The 18,492-nt window shown below is 41.7% G+C and overlaps 1 long non-coding RNA gene across 1 annotated transcript in view; it reads left to right on the plus strand.

The window, feature by feature from the left end:
- The first annotated feature begins 8,993 nt into the window (after window positions 1-8,993).
- The window catches only part of LOC143695141 (uncharacterized), a 91,767-nt gene continuing 82,268 nt past the window's right edge, over window positions 8,994-18,492 (plus strand). The window contains exon 1 of the long non-coding RNA XR_013184089.1: window positions 8,994-9,766. This is a non-coding gene — a long non-coding RNA (uncharacterized LOC143695141). The remainder of the gene's footprint in view (window positions 9,767-18,492) is intronic.

An 18,492-nucleotide genomic window follows, 5' to 3' on the forward strand; every position in this document is an offset into this window, starting at 1 on the left:
ACACGGAGATGGAGCTAGGAAACTATTGCTATATAGGAAAAGAAAACTAGGGGTGCAAATGGATGAGGAAAGACCTGAGAGACCTAAAGCTGGCCAATCTTGCAGGTCTGAGAGATGGCACAGAGACGCAGTTTAAATGTGGCCTGTGGGTCAGAGAGCTGTAGCAGGTGAGGCAGGATGTGTGCTGCACCAGCTGTAGGCCCTTGGTTTCTGCATTGCTGGGGCACCTGATACCCAAACTGCTCAGAAGAAAAGCCCTCTAACAGATTTTCTGTGCTGCAGCAGCTTTAACCTTTCCTGAGGGAAAGAACATGTAGTCTGGTTTGCCTGCTATGGTGATAATATCTTCTAGAGGATTTAGCCACCTAAAAATTTAGGCTAGTTATTTAGAAAATAGCATTTGAAGAAAAGTCTAAATACTGCTGGACTTCAATTATTTTTGGCAGACTTGAGAATAACTAAGGGTAGCAAAGACACAGTTGCTTTTCTGTTTTTTAGAGTTCTGTTGAGAGTGTTCTGGCTTCTGGACTACTAAGGGCCATGTGATTAAAAACGTCAGTGACTGTGAGCTCTGAGCTCCTGTGTGGAGGAAACGGGGCTGGTAAATTGCGAACTTGGAAACTGTGGAATTTCTGAACCTGCCATAGGGACACAGTATCAGGAGTCAGGCAGAACAATACCCAGACAGTACTGACTGAGCGGGAAGCCACAGCAAGAGCTGGTCCCCGAGCAGCCCCGGGCAGCAGTGTGGGGTTTCATTGTGGCTCTGCAGGCACACCACAAGCTGGCAGCCTTCAGCAGCCTCCCTGAGCAGCTCCGGCTGTGCCTGTGGCTGCTGCTCTGCTCCTCTGCAGAGCCAGCTCGGCTCCAGGAGCCTGCAGCCTCAGTCGTGTGCCGTGCAGGGTTTTGCCAGTGGAAATGATCTGTAGTAGGACCCAGTTCTGGCACGGTTTGGGGGGTGTCTGGCTCCTCCTCTGCCTTTAACGAGGTGGTGCCTGCAAGGAGTGTACTTGGGCCAGGGGAATAGCAACTGGCCTTTTATTACAAAGGAAAATGAATGGCTTTAAGAGGACAAGCAGAGGGAGTACTGTGTTGGAACAAAGCTGTGTCCTGCTGTAGGAAAAGACAGCTTTTCTCAGCTTTCCCAGCCCTGCTTCTTTTTTCAGAGCAGGATAAGAAAGAAGCATAATTTCTCCAAAGTATTTTGTAAGGACAAATTTTTCAGGGTGTAGGTGTTGCGTGTTGTGGCCTTGTTCCAGGGAGGTGCTAACTGACCCTTAGTTTCCCTTAGTTTGTGCTTTACAGGTTTTTTTTGCAAATTCACTGCTTTTAGGTGGTATGTGTGGAGATCACCATTGAGATTTCCTGGTCTCCTAATGTTTAGGTTTAGGTTGTGAACTCCCACGTTCTGGGAGGGAAAGGGAAGTAGAAAAGACAGCTGTGTGAATACATTTGTTTTGTTGTGGTATTGTTTGTTTTCCAGTCAGCTAATGAATGTATTTTGTTCTCATTCTCTGCAGTGCTATGTCACTGCTGCCACTGTGGTGGGCAAATATTAGCTGACTACAGCCCAAACATTTTCCAATCACACTGGCTTTTCATGGAATATGGATGCACAACTGCATTTGACTCGTTTGTAAATCCATACTGTAATTATTATTCTATTATTATGTATGCAAAGCTTTAGAGGCATTTAGTAATCTCTTGTTTAAAGCAACTGTCCTGATCACTTGGTTATTAAGCTTTCACTGAATTGCCCTTTGATTTGGTGAAGCATGAAAACTTCACTGTAATACTGAATTGAAGTCAAAGCTGGATTCCTCTAGGAACATTTATGTGCAAGTGTTCTGTTGAACCGGGATATTGGCTCTGTGTATTGTTTAATCTCTGTGTGCAAGGCAATTTGTGAATAAGGGTTGTGAACTAGTTACTGGATGTGAGGAGACACAGATGAACCCAGTGAAATGTGTGTGGGAAGCAAATTGATTTTCAACTTGCTAGAATCATTGAACTAAGCATTTCACTTCTAATCACCTAAATATGAGTGAATGTGTCCTGCAGCAGTAAGTTTAAGAGTGGTTTCTTGACAGGAAAATTTGTAGGAATTTGTATTGACACCCTCATTGCTTTTCTTTCAGGTCTATATTGGAGACTATAATTGTGTCATGCATGAATTGGCAGATCTCCACTGAAATCTTGAAGGATATAAGTGGAGCCATAATGCTTAATGAACGTATTTCTATTTTCTCCCTCTCTCCACACAGCTGGTATTAATGTACTTGCTTATTAGATCAAGACAGTGATATAATGTGGCAAGTGGTTGCAGTCCAAGGTTTGCTGAATCTCTGTAGCTGAGTACTTGATAGGAGATACTCTTTACACACTTCTAAATAGAAATTTCAGTTGTAAAAATTCTGTACATTTTTTCTTTCTTTTTTTTTTCCTGAAAAAAAAAGTTTTCTCAATTGTTACTTGATGACAGTAACACACACATTATATTTACTCAGAGAGTAGTCAGACAATGGTGGGAGTACTGCAGCTCTGGCTTAACAGCACAAGATTTTCTGCACCCATTTCTGAATTGAAGCTGTCATTTGCCCAGCCTGTGCTGCCCTGGGCCCAAATACTGTGACAAACCTTGTCCTGCAGAATCACAACTGAGTCTGGAGGTGCAATGACACCATCTGTAGGAGATCTTGGTGAGGGAGAGACTGCAAGGCTGTAATGCTCAGCTGTTAGGGCTTTGCCTGGTAGGTGGGTGCACCTTCCCAAACTGACACTGAGAGAGTAAATTACACAGTCAATGAGATTTACATTCCCAAGTCATTTAAGCAGTTTTCCATTGAAGTTGCCAGGTGCCTGTCTCTTATAGGTCAATGAGAACTAAAATTCCTCACCAAGAGAGGAACCTGGTATTAGTAAGTACCTGGGTACTAACTTCAAAACAGGAAATAGCATTGGTAGTCTTTCCTTCAGCCATCTTATAGCTCTAATGCCACTTATATTAAATTAACATTGATTTTATTCTGTTTTCTTACAAATCTTTAAAAATGAATCTTCTAGAATTTGCCTACAATGAAATGAACTCCCTGATTTTGGGTAACAGATTATATATATATAAAAAGCATAAGCTGTGCTCTCTGGCCATTATTTGTATTTGAATGTATGAAACCTTCAGGGGCTGTGTGATAAGCTCTTTCTGTTTAAGTCACTGTTACGAGTGGTCTGTGTTGTCTCCTGGTTACTATAAAAGTCTTGATGTAATTCTGGTTTCCAGAGTTACAGTTTCCATCAATTCCATTTGTAATTATGTGTGAAATTATTTTGTCATTGGCTTTCTCCCTGCTTCTTCCTTATGGGGGGAGAAAAAAACCCAAACCCAAGCCACACAGATTCATAAAGCCTTTCTTATGTGAAATAATTTCTTTACTGACCCAGGTTATTTCATATTGATTAGAAGTTCCTAAGCCTTGGTTTCATGTGTCTTCCTCTGAACTGCTTTAAGTTGGCATTGTACTGATTATAGGAGTGCTTAAATGATAGCTGATGATAAATATTATCCGTGCACAGACATTGGGCATCATCATGTGTCATGTCTGCAGACCAGTTTTTTTGCCTGCACGGCAGATTTTTGTGGCTGTGAGCCAGGAATTTTAATGAAAGAAAACATCAAAGATGCAGAAGAAATGAGAATATTAGTCAAGGAAGATACACAGTGATGCTCTCTGATAACCCCTGGTAATTGACATTAGAACTATGTGGGAGCAACTTAAATAAACATCTGGACACTGAGTTTAGACATTTCCAGTGACAAAACCCAGACAGATCTTCTGGACTTGCAATAATAAATATTTCAGCGCAGTCCACATGAATCAACTTAGAATTCTGTTTTCAATTATTCTAGTTTTATAAATATATCATAGTTAATTATTCAGGGATACAGTTTCTTTTGAAGATTAAGGAATTTGATGGTTGCTTCATTCACATAAAGTTCCATTTTTTATTTGTACCAAACTTACTTCTGTTTGTACAAAAACAATAATGCAAGCTTGCCAGAAGCCATTAAAGTAGAATGCAACTGAACTTTTCCTGGGGTGGAAGGGACTTTTCTGAAATTCCTGGCAGTGCACTGTACTTCATTCCAGCTATGGTAACCACTTAAATTGTGCTGAAAAGAAAGTTATAAATAATAATTTTTAAAAGTTATTCTCAATATTTAGAAGATACTTTCTTTATCTTTTTTACTTTTGGTAATGTGATAGTGTTAAGAATGTCGTATCCCTTACAAACAGTGAAGAAATGTTGATATCTACCAAAGTATTTTAAAAAGGTAGTAATGAAGCTACAAGACTGAATGGAATACTGGTTGCAGCCCAGATCTGATCTTAGTATTACAACTGTGAGGAGTCAATGGCTAGCAAAAGCATGCTCAACTTTTGTATTTTCTCTATATTCTTTAGAGAAGCCTCTACTGTGGGCTCTAATTGCAAAACCACTTATTTCAGGAGGAGTGAATCATGTCTCTGAGTTCAAAGAGTTATTTCCACATTATATTAAAATTACTCTATTCATGCTTTTAAAATAATAGTAATAATAATAATAATTATTTTGGGATTATATGTACCTTTGTTGCTGGGGGCCCTGGACAAAATGAGGAATTCTTCTGAAGTGTACTCAGCATTTAGTAATCTTCAATTTCCACTTTCAGTTTAATTTATGCTTCCCCACAGCCCAGCCTGTCAACATCAGCAGGTTTCTGCAGCTCCCTGCCCTGGCTGTCACTAGCAGGAGCACAAGTGTAAGCTGGCTGCCAGCGTTACTGAGGCACTGGCTGAGTTGTGCCATAGCACTGGATTAAGAAAGTTTTAGGGGACGACTGTGTTAGTCTGGCTTACAGGTCATCGTCCCTTTCAGAGGTGGGAGAGGCAGCCATCAGTGAGCACAATTCAGAAAGTCTCTCTTGTGCTGGCTGACAGAGCTGTTCCTGCATCAGGCTGGGCTCGTGTGGCAGTTCAGGTTAGAAGGGACCTCAGGAGAGCTCCTGGCTGGGATCCTGCACAAAGCAGTCAGTTCTGAGGCAGGTGACATTGCTCACAGCCTTAATCCAGACTTCCTTGGAGACCTCCAAGGAAGGAGACCATACAACCTCTCAGGATAACCTAGTCCCAAGTATGGCTGTCCTCCTGTGAGGCCAGGACAAAGCCCCTCTTGCTTCAGCTTATGCCTGCCTCTGTCTTTTGCTGATGTCCTTAGCATCCTCCATGCTGGAGGATGCTGTTCAATCCCCTTAAGGTCTCTCCTTCTCCAAGCTGCACAGGTACACTGCTGGCTCAAGCAGCTTGCTCTTTACCAAGACCCTCAAGGCCTTTTCAGCAGGGCTGCTCCACAGCTTTTCATTTCTGGGCAAATCCTAGGCAAGCATGTCAGGAAGTTGTAGGCAGACAAGTGTATTGGATTTGGTTCTGTCACAGCTCTCTCAGATTAATAAAGTATGTTTTCTGCTTTCATATTTTGAAAACAAAAAGTAACCTAGACTCAGATCAGGATTGCCATGCTATCCAAAACTTCACTGTTAATTAAAACAAGGCAATTTGTGCTTTGTAACCCTTTCTACATACTATAAAAGTGATGGGTAAGGAAGCACAGTGAAAGCTATAAATCAGCCTTGAATTTGATAATCTAATAAGAGCATCTCTTTGGTGGTTTCACCTCTTGCTCATTGATCTATAGCTTAGTAATTAATTTTCCTTAGTTTTATCCTTGTAGTTATTGTAATACCTAATTCTTTATTGCTAAGACTATGCACCGGAAATTTGTAGTGTTATAGTTCAGAGAGTGCAATTTATTCATTGTTATAGGAAAACAGAGGAGGAAGACAAATTATTTAGAGGTTTCTTACTCAGAGAGGTGCACTTAAGCAAAGACAGAATAAAGCAGAATGGATAAATTTAAGGGGAAAATGGAGGTTGTGAATGTTAAGCAGCTCTTGTAACAGAGGAATTATCTGTTGAATGATCCTCATGGGAGAATGTTCAGTTCTCATCTGCAGGTGCTCCCAGAGCACTGAGTGCAGGGAACAGCTCTGCACTGGAGAGGTGAATGGATAATTGGGATGTGGGGATGTTTTATGTGTGCTGCCCATGCCATGACTGGAGCATTCCCCTCTGTTACAGGGCAGCCACTCTTTCCAGTTGCATTTGTGGTTAAAACCTGAGGGTGTGGTTTCGATACCTTAACTCCTGGAATTTAAGGGAAATTGCTCATCAGATCTTGAATCTGAAATACATTGATAGTTATTTCCTCCTGCAGTTTTGTTTTCTTATCTTGCTGAAAGGATGGGGCAGTATGGGTAAATGCTTTGCTTATCAGCTCTGCCCCATTCCAACATTACTTTTTCCCAAGGAGGAAAAATGCTGATAAAAAACAGTAATAAAATTAGTTTCAAATCATTTGTAGCAGATGACAATTCTCTTTATGCATTATTTTTGTGTCTTGTCTAAAGGCAAAAGAGCTCAAGCTCTTTCTTGACCTTTCATTTGACTCAAACTACCACACAGCAGAGAGGAAATGAAGTTTATAGGTTTGTACTTAATGGCTGTTGAGACACTTGACATATGTACATTTAAAATGTTAACTCATTTCTCTATTTCAATGTTTTTATTTCCTAAATGATTATTAAGTTTTGTAGAGATCCAAAGATAACAAACTTCTAGGTAGTACATACGTTACAAACTGACTTTTGTGCTCGTGTGCCACATACTTATATGCAGATAAATTTGAAAAATGAAAAGAAAGCAAGATGTAGAAAAAAGTAAATATTTCATTAGATGGTGAAGCTCTCACTTTCTTTATAAATAGCACTTTGTTTAAAACAAACAAACAATCAAAAAACCCCAACCAAACCCCACAACTGAAACCAAAGCAGCAAAGAGCATATATTGTTATTAGGTTATCAGAATCCTCCTGCAGAAAAGAGTACAGGTCAGGTATATTAGACAGATGCTAAGAAGAGCTCTGTTCTCTATCTTGCAAGCAGTTCCCATGGTTATCAATTGTATTTGGCTTTTGGAATAAAGGTAACTGGCAAAGTGCCATGTCATATTTCATCCATTGTGCCTGTCTTACGAAGTATCACACACTTCTTCCTAGAGTAGGTGCTCCCCCTCCTCTCCAGAGACCAGACTCTGCTTTTACTTGTGGAATGGGTCTGTGGGAGAGTCACGTGAACTGCACTCTTCCTATCTTTTAAAAACAGGGAGATGAGAGATAAAGTTTCATAGGTCTGGAGAGAGCAGCAGTTTGTATTTCAGCCCGTGTCACGTCTGTCTGATTTGTGTATGTGGTCCATAACTCTCTGCCACAGCTTTGGAGGGAAGTGCTCCAGAGGACTTGGTGTGCTCTTTTTTGTGCTTTCGTGTGTAAGAAAGGATAGCTCCAAAATATTTGGAGGCTCTAAGAGATTAGGACGAAAACCCAGTACACCTTTTCCAGATGTGTAAGGAAGGACAGTATGACACTTGTTCTTAAACCTAGCCTATACTTAGGTTCCCAGCTAAATTGATGTCTAAGTAAATAGCTTTACTGGTGGAGTAGAGGAGACATGAGAGTCAGGTTACACTTTATCACAGAACTTAATATGAACTCCATACTTTTTTTCCCTGGACAGTGCAGTGAGATGGATATCTGTGGTAGTAATGTAAGAGGATGTTTGTAGGAGTGCTGTATGTCACAGGGCTGCCCTGGATCAAATAGCATTTAAATACATTGTACATGGGCTTTGATCAAGGACCACGGGGCCATGTCTAGCCCATGGAGCATGAGGAGAGCCACTTACAGCCTGCCACTGCAGCAGGAAATGTTTTCCCAGGTCATGGTTTTACTATTATTAAAGCTGGAGATGTATAGTACAGGATCACCCAACAGTACTAGTTAAACCAGGCTACTATGTGGATACACAACTTACTCTTGTTTTCTATTTAGCTGGAGCAGTCCCAGAGTAACGGCTATGCTGCCTTTATGCTTCTTTGCCAACTGTGTAAGGACAATACTGGATATGGCACACAGTCTGCCAGGAGAAATGTGTTTTTCAGAACAGCTGGAACAACTGAGACTCAGGTGATCAATCTGAATCAGTGTTGCTATTTGTTTCACCTGCTTTGTTTGTGCTTGGGCTAGGTGCTTAAACCCAGGTGATGTCTGACTGAGCTGTGTCCTCAGGAAAGTTCCAATTTGTGCTTCTGTCTGAAGAGTTGATGTCCCCTCTATGAACACCCTGTTCCCCACTGCAGAGCTGTGCCATGCAAGGCATTTAGTGGCTTTTGTTGTTGTGCCAATGTTTCAAGGCTGCCATAATAATTTCAAAATCTAAGGTAGAGGGAAACCAATGTTTTTTCCTGCCAACAAAACTGGCCTTGTTTGGGATTTGTTTTAGGGGTTGAAAATTGTAACTAGTGTTTTGTGTAATAAATGCACTCCTGGTGTAATGCCATGAGGCACCCGTGTGGCACCAGGCAGCACCCCAGAACCTTGCCCAGCTTAACAGGGCAATGGAAGCAATGGAATCTCATTAGCACCAAGCTCTGCCTGGGTTAATGAAGCCCTGCTAATGAACAGTGTTGTGCTAGGTAACCTCATGTCAGTAGACTAACCATGATAAAGTTTGGATATTAAGAGGGTTTGAAAGTATTTTTTGATATTTTTATTGATAATACAGGTATATGCAACTTGGCCTGATCCTATTTCTGTTCTGTTCCCAGGAATATCGCTGGTCTGTTTGTAGCTTCTGATTAATGGCTTAACTCCAACTCTAACACAATTTTCTGTGGATTTATGATGTTCAGCCAAGCTGATATAATAATGTAATAAATATCCAGTTTTTCCCTGATACTTTAATTAAATATCAGACCTCCTTACAGAGCTTCAGAAGAGGGGAAATACACGAAGTGGGAGTTACGCTTTGCAAGTCACTCCCCAGCCCGGACTGGGCTGAGGGGAGCAGCCCGGCTCGGGGATCGTGTTTGTGAGGGGCGGCACAGTGGCAGTGGCTCCGGCCGGGAGGGGACGGCGTGGCCTCCCCCGGGCTGCGAGGAGCTCGCTGAGAGCTGAGGAAAAACTTAAAATGGGCCATAGCCTGGAGGTATTGTGCTCTCCCTGGCTGACAGCCTGGGCTGGAGCGCAGCCAGGGAGGGCGGAATGGGGCCCTGGGGCTCTGCAGATCCGAACAGAATCCATAACCCCGCGCAGCGCCCCTTGCCGCCCCAGCGGCCGCGCGGAGCCGGCAGCGCCCTCCGCGGCGCGGCCTCCTGAGGGCACCGGGCAGCCGCGTCTGCTTTCTATTATTAAAAGAGGGAAATGGGGAAAAAAACTCCACAAAAAACAACACCCCGCAATGTAAACATTCTTACAATTGCTGCGGAAACTGGATATAACCAGGTTATTCAAAGGGGAAAAAAATTAAGCCATCTGTACATGCCAAGTTTGCCTTCACATCTGTTAATTGTAAGGGGGTGATTTTAAAAAAGAAATCGTGTTTTAGAGCCTGGTTCGGCAAAGGCTGTGAATGTGTGCTCTGGAAAAGAAGGTTAAATGTGCCCGTGTGCCATGAAGGCCTTTCCGTGCCGGTGGCCGTGGGCAGCCCCCGTGTTTCCCTGGGCTGGGCCGCCATGGCCGGGGCTCCACAGCCCGGCGCTGAGGGCGCCCTGGGCCGGCAGAGGATCCGTGCTGTGTTGTCAGCGCTGTGCTGCTATTATCCTGTCAGCAATGCACGGTAAGAAGAAATGAGCCCTGCTTTAAAAGATTTAAAGGACAGAAAATGCCCGTGTTGTTGCTACTATTATGTTTTAGGAGTGTTTTGTCTTACTGTAGCATTACTACCTTACTCTTACATAATCCACAACATGACATTTCTGAGTTCAGTACAGTCATTTTAACATCAAATAGCAAATCTTTTACCTCACAAAATCTTCGGTTGAGTTTAGCATGGCAACACTTTTAAACTTAAAATAAAGACAAGGCTTTTTTGTCTATATGTGCTCACATGAGTGCCTATCTCTGGTGGCCTAACTTAGAGAGCCATGATCCACTTCTCGCTGAAATTCTGATTTCAGTAGGAAAACCTAAAACGTCAGAATCATTAGTTCAAACTGCTGTGCTCTGGTTTCTCGACTGTTACTTGAAAATGTCATCCCATTAGAAGCACAATGATGTCACTGCCCATTATTGTCAACTTCAAAATACTCAGTACGGTTTGGGGGCTGTTGTTTGTTTCTTTGTTTTTCTTTAACACTATCTCCTGAAAAATCTTGAAAATCTTGGCTTCAGCTGTATAAGGTGAGTTTCTATGCCTGGAATCTGGATAATCTACCTTAAAGGTAAAATATTTTCTTAATTCTGTCAGTTATAAAGAATCCAATGCTTTCTATGTTTACAAATAGATAAATAAATCAGCCAATTCCCATGATTTTCTGTTTTGAAATTTGCTAGATTTTTACTACTTAGAATTGTTAATACTGAAAATAAATACAGCAGAGGAAGAAAGCATTTTCTGTGCCTGATCAAATGAACTCTTAACATAATTTGGTTTTCTAAGTTGCCTTTTAATTTTAAAGAACAAGCTATTCTTATATAAAAGATTCCTTTCATTAAGTTGTTTAGATGCTTTTCTAAAAGGATTTTTTAATAAACTTTATGTCACAGTAGAATAATAATTAAAATGTGAATAAATGAATATTCAATAACTGGAAAGCCTAGCAAATGCACACAACAAAATGGTTTAAATAACATCCTATAAAAAGTTGTCTTTACTGTATTATTGAACTGTTGAAGCTCAAGCTTTAAGATACATTATCAAATTCTGACAGAATCCTCCTTTCTAAGAGCTTCAAAGGTACATATTTTATAAGTTTACATACATAAGTAAGTTTAAATACATATATGACACTTGGAAGCATTTGAACAAGATGCATTAATTTAATCTTTCAGTGAGGTTTTGTACATATTGCCTTGCAGAGTACTTGGGGGAGCAAGAGTATTTGCAAAGATATCTGTGACATCTGTTCTTAATATTCTAACATCTTTCTTCCGTGTATTTTTGATAGACAACATATTTTTGGCAGTCTTTGTTATTAGAATTGCCAAAATGTTGATATTGAGTGCCTTGGTTTTCAATGAGTGCAAGCCAGAATGAGCCTTTTCAGAGATTCATCTTTGGAACCAAGTTTTTTCTAGAAAGTCATGTGTTTCAACGTTCTTTTTAGGTAATCAGAAATAGATTTATAATAGAATAAGGAAATTATTTCTGTTCAGGAACAGTTGTTCAAATATGTCTGCTCCCTCATCTTTATTTCTGATCTGTGTATTTTTAAACATAACAGTGTGTTAGAACTCCATCCAAGTACCAGGCTGTGGGATTTGCTTCACTAGATCCCTAACCCTCCTAAATGCCCATTGTAAGTGCATTGATATGAGTGTATAAATAGCATTTCATTAAGGGGTTTTCTGAGACTCAGGTGTAACAGTGTTGAGCACTGTGCTGTGCAGTTTTTAGGGTTCTGAGTACAGAGTGAAAGGCACAGCCATGAGTTAAGTGCCAGGGCTTCTTACAAAATATGTGAGAAGTTCCCTCTGAAAGATCGGTGTAAAGTCCAGAAAGCAAAAGGACAATCAGTAAGGAAATACCTCTGGGCACTCTGGATTAGCAATCTGAAAAGAAAGAAGGTTCCTGGGTATTTCTTTTCAGAAGCTAAGTGACTGTCATTTCTCTGAAATCACACCATCAAATGATGAGGTGTCTGTAGAATTCAGCTGGGATTAAATCCTTTTATTGCAGAGCCTGTGCCCTTCAAGTCTGTTTGTTGAATGTCTTGGAAAGGTTCATTAGCCAGGGGCCCACAAACTGTTCTGCACTGGTGCAGGCTGACATCCTCAGGGAAAGCTGTTACCCAGTCTAGCAAAGCTCAGGGAGAGGGAGAACATGGGTTCAAACCCACCTGACATGTTGAAGAGAGAGATCAGCTTCCATCAGCTCTCCACAGCATTACCTGGGTGGAGAAGCAGCATGAGCCACCTTTTCCCACTCTAGGAAGGCAGACAAGGCTGCAGCTGCTCGTTCTGGGGAGGCCAGTGTGAGCAGTAGGAATGCATGCTGGACCAGACACCAGTGATGACTGCATGGATCCTGCTGCTAAGTGCTGAGCTGCACACTCCTCCCATGTGGCATGTCAGAATGTATGCAGAAGCCAAGCTTTAGGTATGAAGACAAATTCAAGGTGATAACTGAGGCATAGATCCTTTGGTGAGAAAGCATCAGCAGAGGGTTTCCAACCCTGTGCTGCACCTTGTAACCTGTATGTGATTTTCAGAGCAGAACCTAAGTGGGAGCTGAGTGTGTGTCAGCTTTATTGATTGGACCTACTCACCTAAAAAAGCTGGAGTTTAGTCCTGAGTGACCAAAAATTAGTGATGGAGATATTTTATACAGCAGATACATGAGCCAAAGGTCTCATGTTTATATCTGTTTCAGAATCTGCAGAAAACAACTGTGAAATGTCTTGCAGACACTGAAATCCTGGCCCTGTCAGGGTCACAGGGGCACTTCATAACAACTTAGATCAAATCTTGTAATGTGATATTTAATTTTGACTGTGAAGGTTTCTCTTGTAGAAATCAAATTAATTATGCTGCTTTATTGTGTTGCCCTATATTGCAAATATTTATTTGCCAAATTAGTTTTTATTTATAATCCTGTAAGTTCAGTGTAACATCAGTGATGAGAATATTGCCCCAGAAGTGCCCTCAATCATTATCACCCTGACTCACTCCAACTTTATTAGAATTTTATGTTGTTTCTTACCCCACAACCCCCAAACTGAGATAGACATACCTTTCCTGTTGTAGAAGGAAATCCCTAGACATGAGACCTGTAGTAGTGGTTGTTGTTCTGTGGCTCTATGGATAGCTAGGAATTCTTTGTTCAGTGTGGGGAAAGAATACACTTTATAATGCACAAGATACCAGCAAAGTTTTTTCTTGAATTGCCTGAGTAGTGTCACTGCCATATGTCACTGTGACAACAGACACACGAATCAGAAAGTATTTCTGACTTGGTTTTCTGAGTACAGTTCTCATACTGGTGATATTTTTATTCCTGCCATAGTTTAGCTAAATGATTCATTTCCTATAGAAAAAATGGTAGTGTATTTTCAGTATTACTTTTGGAGCACTGTTTCTTAGATCTGGTGGTTTGTACTACATGGATTTTGGCTTCAGCTGCCCCAGCCTGAGGGCTTTAGGTGCAGTCAGTGTGACCTGGAAGTGCATCCTCATACATCAGATGCGTGAGTCAGTCTGAGCCTTCGGACCGGCAGCTCTAACAAGGAGTCTGCAGCAGTTGTGTAAGGGATCCAGCCCTCTCCTGAAGGCCCTCTCATCTCCTCCCTGGCCTTTCCCTTAGTGTATCTGTTGATTCGCTGATCTGAAATGAAGCAAGTGAGGATTCATACAAGATAATTAATAAATATGCAAGAAGGAATGAAATGAGTCTGAAAACTGGAAGAGCAAACAACAAATAAGGGCCAAGGGAGGCTCATCCCTTTGCAGAGATGTGCAATTCGGTTTTCTCTCAGTAGATGTCAGCAGCACTACAAATTTGCCCAGCTCACCGCTTTGGGAGCCCTTCTGTTTACAATTTTTATTAGTTCACGATTTCAGATCCAAAGGAATATCCCATCTAAACCAGTGGAAACTATTGCCCTCTGAAATGGGTTTAGAGACTCCTGTTTAGCATCTTAGAATAATATTGTATTCTCAGTAATGCATTTTTTTCATAGAGAACTTAGAAGAGGCTTATTGCTACATTTTTAGAATTTTCTGAACATTTACCTCACATTTGCCCTCCAGGCAAATGTGAAGAAATATAAGATGTCTAATATTTTGCTTCTTTCTGTGAAGTAAATCAAAACCGTGGGAATGTTTTCATATAATTTGATTTACTCCTGTCTCCTACAATACATCTTCAACTCTGTTCAATTAACTCTCTGCCTGCTATAAGAAAAGGGTGCAGTCATATTCTGACTGAAAGCAATGGCAAGTGTTCTTTTGGATCTGCTGGGAGCTGCCAGCCCCAGAGGAGCTCACAACCACAAGGGAAGGATGTGGAAGGAAGTTTCTTGTGTGTAGAATTTTGTGTGTGTATGGCAGGGACAGAAAAGGGTTGTTTATTTCAGTCTGTTAGGAACATGCATTTTGCTGCATATTATAAAATAAAGAGAAATATTTCAAAATCACCATGTACGTGAAATAGGGACAAGAAGATAAACAATCCAGTGTTTATTTGGTTAGAAATGAAGACATTTCATTATCTTCTGTTTCTCACAGGAGGGGGTCTTTTCCTTCATCTGATCTCCAGCAGGAATCTTGAAGTTTTTTTGTGGTATACTGGGGACTTGTCAAGTGTGGCAGAGTTGTACTTTTGGAAGTTAAGATCCTCTGGGACAGGATCAGCCCAGAAAGCAGCATTGGCCCCTTTCCCACATGTCTGTCACCATCTTATTTGCAAGAGCACCAAAATGAGCAGCACTAAGAATTAGAGGCCAATTCAGCCACAAGCAGTGCTGGGGACATTTTGTGTGGCATTTGCTTGTCTCTAGGAAAATAGGCTGGGACTGTTTTATCTTGACTGCAGGGTGTGCCTACACATGCTGTAGCCAGCTAGAACTGGCCAGCTCCAGAGCCAGACTTCTCTAACCAGGGATGCTTATTTCCACACACCCCTGCAGCCCACCCCAAATTTGGAGGGGAATCAGGTGGAGTGATTTTAACTTAGTGAAGGGAGATAAAGAGCAGTGCTGCCAACCTGCGTTATTGTCAACAGCACTTGCAATTATCACACTCTTAGCAACTTTGTAATTTGTTTTCCATGCCATCTTCAGACCCTTTTCATTTCCTGTGTCACCTGCAACTTTACTGTGTGTTGCCTTCAATCTGTAGGCTGGGGGGCCCTTTGTCATACTGTTCCCTTTCTATTTGTCCCCCACTCTCTGTCCTTTCTCATGATCTGTTCCTTTTGCTGTTCTTTAGTGCCCTCTCCCACCTCACAATCCTGCATTCCTGGCCTTATCCCATGGACTTTGATAATTTTCTGCCTGTCAGTCGATCCATTCTGTATCAAACCTTTTCTTAACTGCACTTTTTTCATGACCCCACCGGAGTGGGCTGGGAGATGCTCTGTGGCAGGCCAACAGTGCCAAAGGAATAATTACCAGTTCTAGGGATGGATCCAAAACACAGGGGAGCCAGTGGAGTTTGGGCCCCCCACATGGGCCCATTGATGCCTGGATCTCAGCCTGGGTAGATGAAGCACTTTGCCAAACTGAGCATGGGGTACAAGGCTCCAGGGTGATGAGGCAGCAGCAATGCACAGCAAATTTTCCCTCAAGGCATCTGTTAGCAGCAGTTTGGGAACTAAACCAAATGACCCCAGTGTAATGCTGTTCTGCTCTCTCCATTGTTCTGGGGTTCTTTCTTACTTGCATAGCCAGCAGGAGGAAGCTGGTGGCTTTGGCTCTCTCTGACTCCTTTGGCTCTCCTTGCTGAATGGATCTGTTCTGCCTCCGTTGTTCAGCTGTTGAGCAAGTCTGTTTCTTAGGTTTTGGCTTGCTCTCCAGGACATGAAGTAGGGAATGCTGAATCTGCTGCTGCTTTGCAGAACATTAGATTTGGAGGGGCAGTCTTTGCCACTTCACCTCAGACTGGAACTGGAAGAAAACAGAACAATTGTGTCTAGTCTAGTCTGCATGAAGGTTGTGCAAAAATGTCTTCCTAGTTAATTATGTTGTGAATTTGCATCTGAGAATATCAGAGGGTCATGAGCTAAACACACACCTGTGCAAAGTTAGGCAAGAGGTGCCTCTACGTTACAGGGATTGAAATCAAGGTGCAAAAATAACAGGAGTTAGCTCAGAGTTTACACAAAGGCTTAAGCAATTTGGCAGCAGAGTGACAGGAAATCTCCCCATCTTCAGGGTTGTGCATAATGACAGAGCCAGAAGTACTAAATAAAGTGTAGTGCTGAACACTGGGTTAGTTTTCATTGTCTTCATGTAAGTCTCCTAGGGAACTTCTAAGAAATGAAGTTTTGCAATTTTTTTTTGCAAAAAGATTGGGCACACAGCAATACTGCTGGGTATTTTGGGATTGTAAATAATTGGTGTTTAAGTCACAGAGTAAAAATGAATGATCCTAACTTCACGCATACTGCAGTATGAAAGAAGAGATGCTGGCTTAGTTTACCATCATGCTTGTGACAACTTTTTCATGATTTGCTGCACTGATGGACTGGTTTAGATGAAAAGGGAGGTGGTGGCAGGGCTGAGTTTTCATTTAAATATGACTTGACTGGAAGAGCTAGCATAAATTTTTATTAATACTAAAAATGCTGAACATAACATCAAAGCAAGGTTTAACTATTACACAGTTGCATACCTAATATGAAAAATAAGACCTTTCTGTGTGTGCACAATTTCCTGACACTGATTTTGTGGCCTTATGTGCATCAACAATAATGGACCAATCCAGCCAAAATTTTCTTCCACAGCTGCTGTTCTTAGGAAGTTCCCTGGGCCTCCTGTGCTCTGCAGCTGTGGAGGCTATTCCCTGCTCTGAATAAAAGAATCTCCCCTCTCCTGTGACTGCAAATGCTGAATGAGACATCCTGTAACACCCTGTTCAGAGGGGCAGAGCTGACAGCCAAAGGCCATCCTTGGCATTTTAGTCCTTGTAGATAATGACAGATGGTGCATAACCATGAGCAGGGATCCCCTTAGTCCTAAAACAGGGAAAGAGATTTTGGGGCATAAAAGTTCATTGCCCAAAGGTCTTGGGGCTGGTTCAGCTGCAGAAAAAGTAAGGAGAGATTTTACGTAGCAGTTTAAAGAAAAAGTCATCTGTCATATTAGAGTATTGCAGCATCTTAGGTGGTGTAAAGGGCCCATTTCTGCACATACCATTAGAGTAAAACCCAAGGACTGCTACGTGGAATGTTTCCTACAGAGCCATGCAAAGCTGGCCTGCTTGCATTCAGCTGTAAAAGTGTTTGTTGCAATTTTCACATGAATTCCTTAATTTGCACCTTTGAAAACTTACAGTTTTGCAAGTGAAACCTGATGGTTTCAAGTGTGTTTCAATTTGAGCTTTTAATATTCTTGTTTGAACCTGAAACTCAAAGTGAAATGTAGGAGTTGCAAAAGAATGCATAGAATACAGACAAATTGCAGGAAAAATTCACAAGAACCTGAGCAAACCAAACTTGCAAAATTTCCCATAGCTCAGGCTCTCTTTGTTTATGAAAATTATCTTGGTCTTCTCTTTGTCACGTGGCTGTGGAGGCTTTGAAGGTGGAGAGGTTGTGATGGTGGGAGCTGTCAGGGGCAGCACTGTCAAAGAATTGCAGGGTCAGCTACTGTCCCCATGGGGACAACAATTCATCCAAATCTAAGTTTGTCTTCAGATTCCACCCATGTATTAGGCAAGAATCGTTTAAGCTCTGTGGATAATGTGTAACTGAAGCTAAAGAGACAAGGTTTGAAGCCTGTTTTGAAGCAGGGAAGTTTTAGTAACTGATCTGCAATAAAGGAGCATTTAAAAAGAGGTAGATGGTAGAGGACCAGACTAATGATGAAGTTTTTCTGACTTCCATTCCTGCAGCATTTTCGTTTGGAAAACAGAAAATAACCATGCTTGTTATTGCGTGAAATAAATAAAACAAACCCAGAATGCTGTGGTAGTTTCTTGATGTCTAAAGCATACAAAGCTGAAACCACCACATGCAAAAACCATCACAAGAAGAGCAATGCAAGCTGAAAGGTTGGTGATACTTGCTCTCTGCAGTGCACACAGCTCACAGTTCTCAGCACTGAGAACTCAGCTGACCTCTGGGGAATTGATAGGAAGTCCTGGCTCTGCTTGACTCAATGGGAATTTTGCTGTGGACTTCAGGGAACTTCACAGAGTAGTCCTTGTTGTGCAATGTATTGTTCCTGACTCCTAAAACCTTGCAAAATCTCACAGTTGGGCAAATAGGCATTTTTTAGTGCTCTACATCTTCTGCCTAGCAAGCATGGGAAAAGAAAGGCAAGCCATGTTCACTGAGTCTGGCTAGGCTCCTGGTGGGGACATGTTACCTTACCCATGGAAATGAAATGCAGAATGTCCAAGTGCTATGGCAGGCAGTGGTCTCGTGCTGCTCATTCTTTGTATTTGTGTGTTCTGTACCTTCCTTTGCCTGTGCTGTCACCTGAGCTGCTTCTGGGGCACACAGGCTTTGGCAGTACATGGAGGGAGGACTCCTGCTTGTTTGCTTGTTGGACATTAAGGTCCACATCTTCACTCCCCATGGGGGCCTCAAGTGGTAGTTGTGATAATTGATATTCAGTTATATTAACCAGATAATTTAAAGTCTGTTAAGTAAACTGGTATCTCTGATTATAACATTAGTAA

This window comes from Agelaius phoeniceus, chromosome 13 (genome assembly GCF_051311805.1).
Source record: "Agelaius phoeniceus isolate bAgePho1 chromosome 13, bAgePho1.hap1, whole genome shotgun sequence".
NCBI classification, from domain to species: Eukaryota; Metazoa; Chordata; class Aves; order Passeriformes; family Icteridae; genus Agelaius; species Agelaius phoeniceus.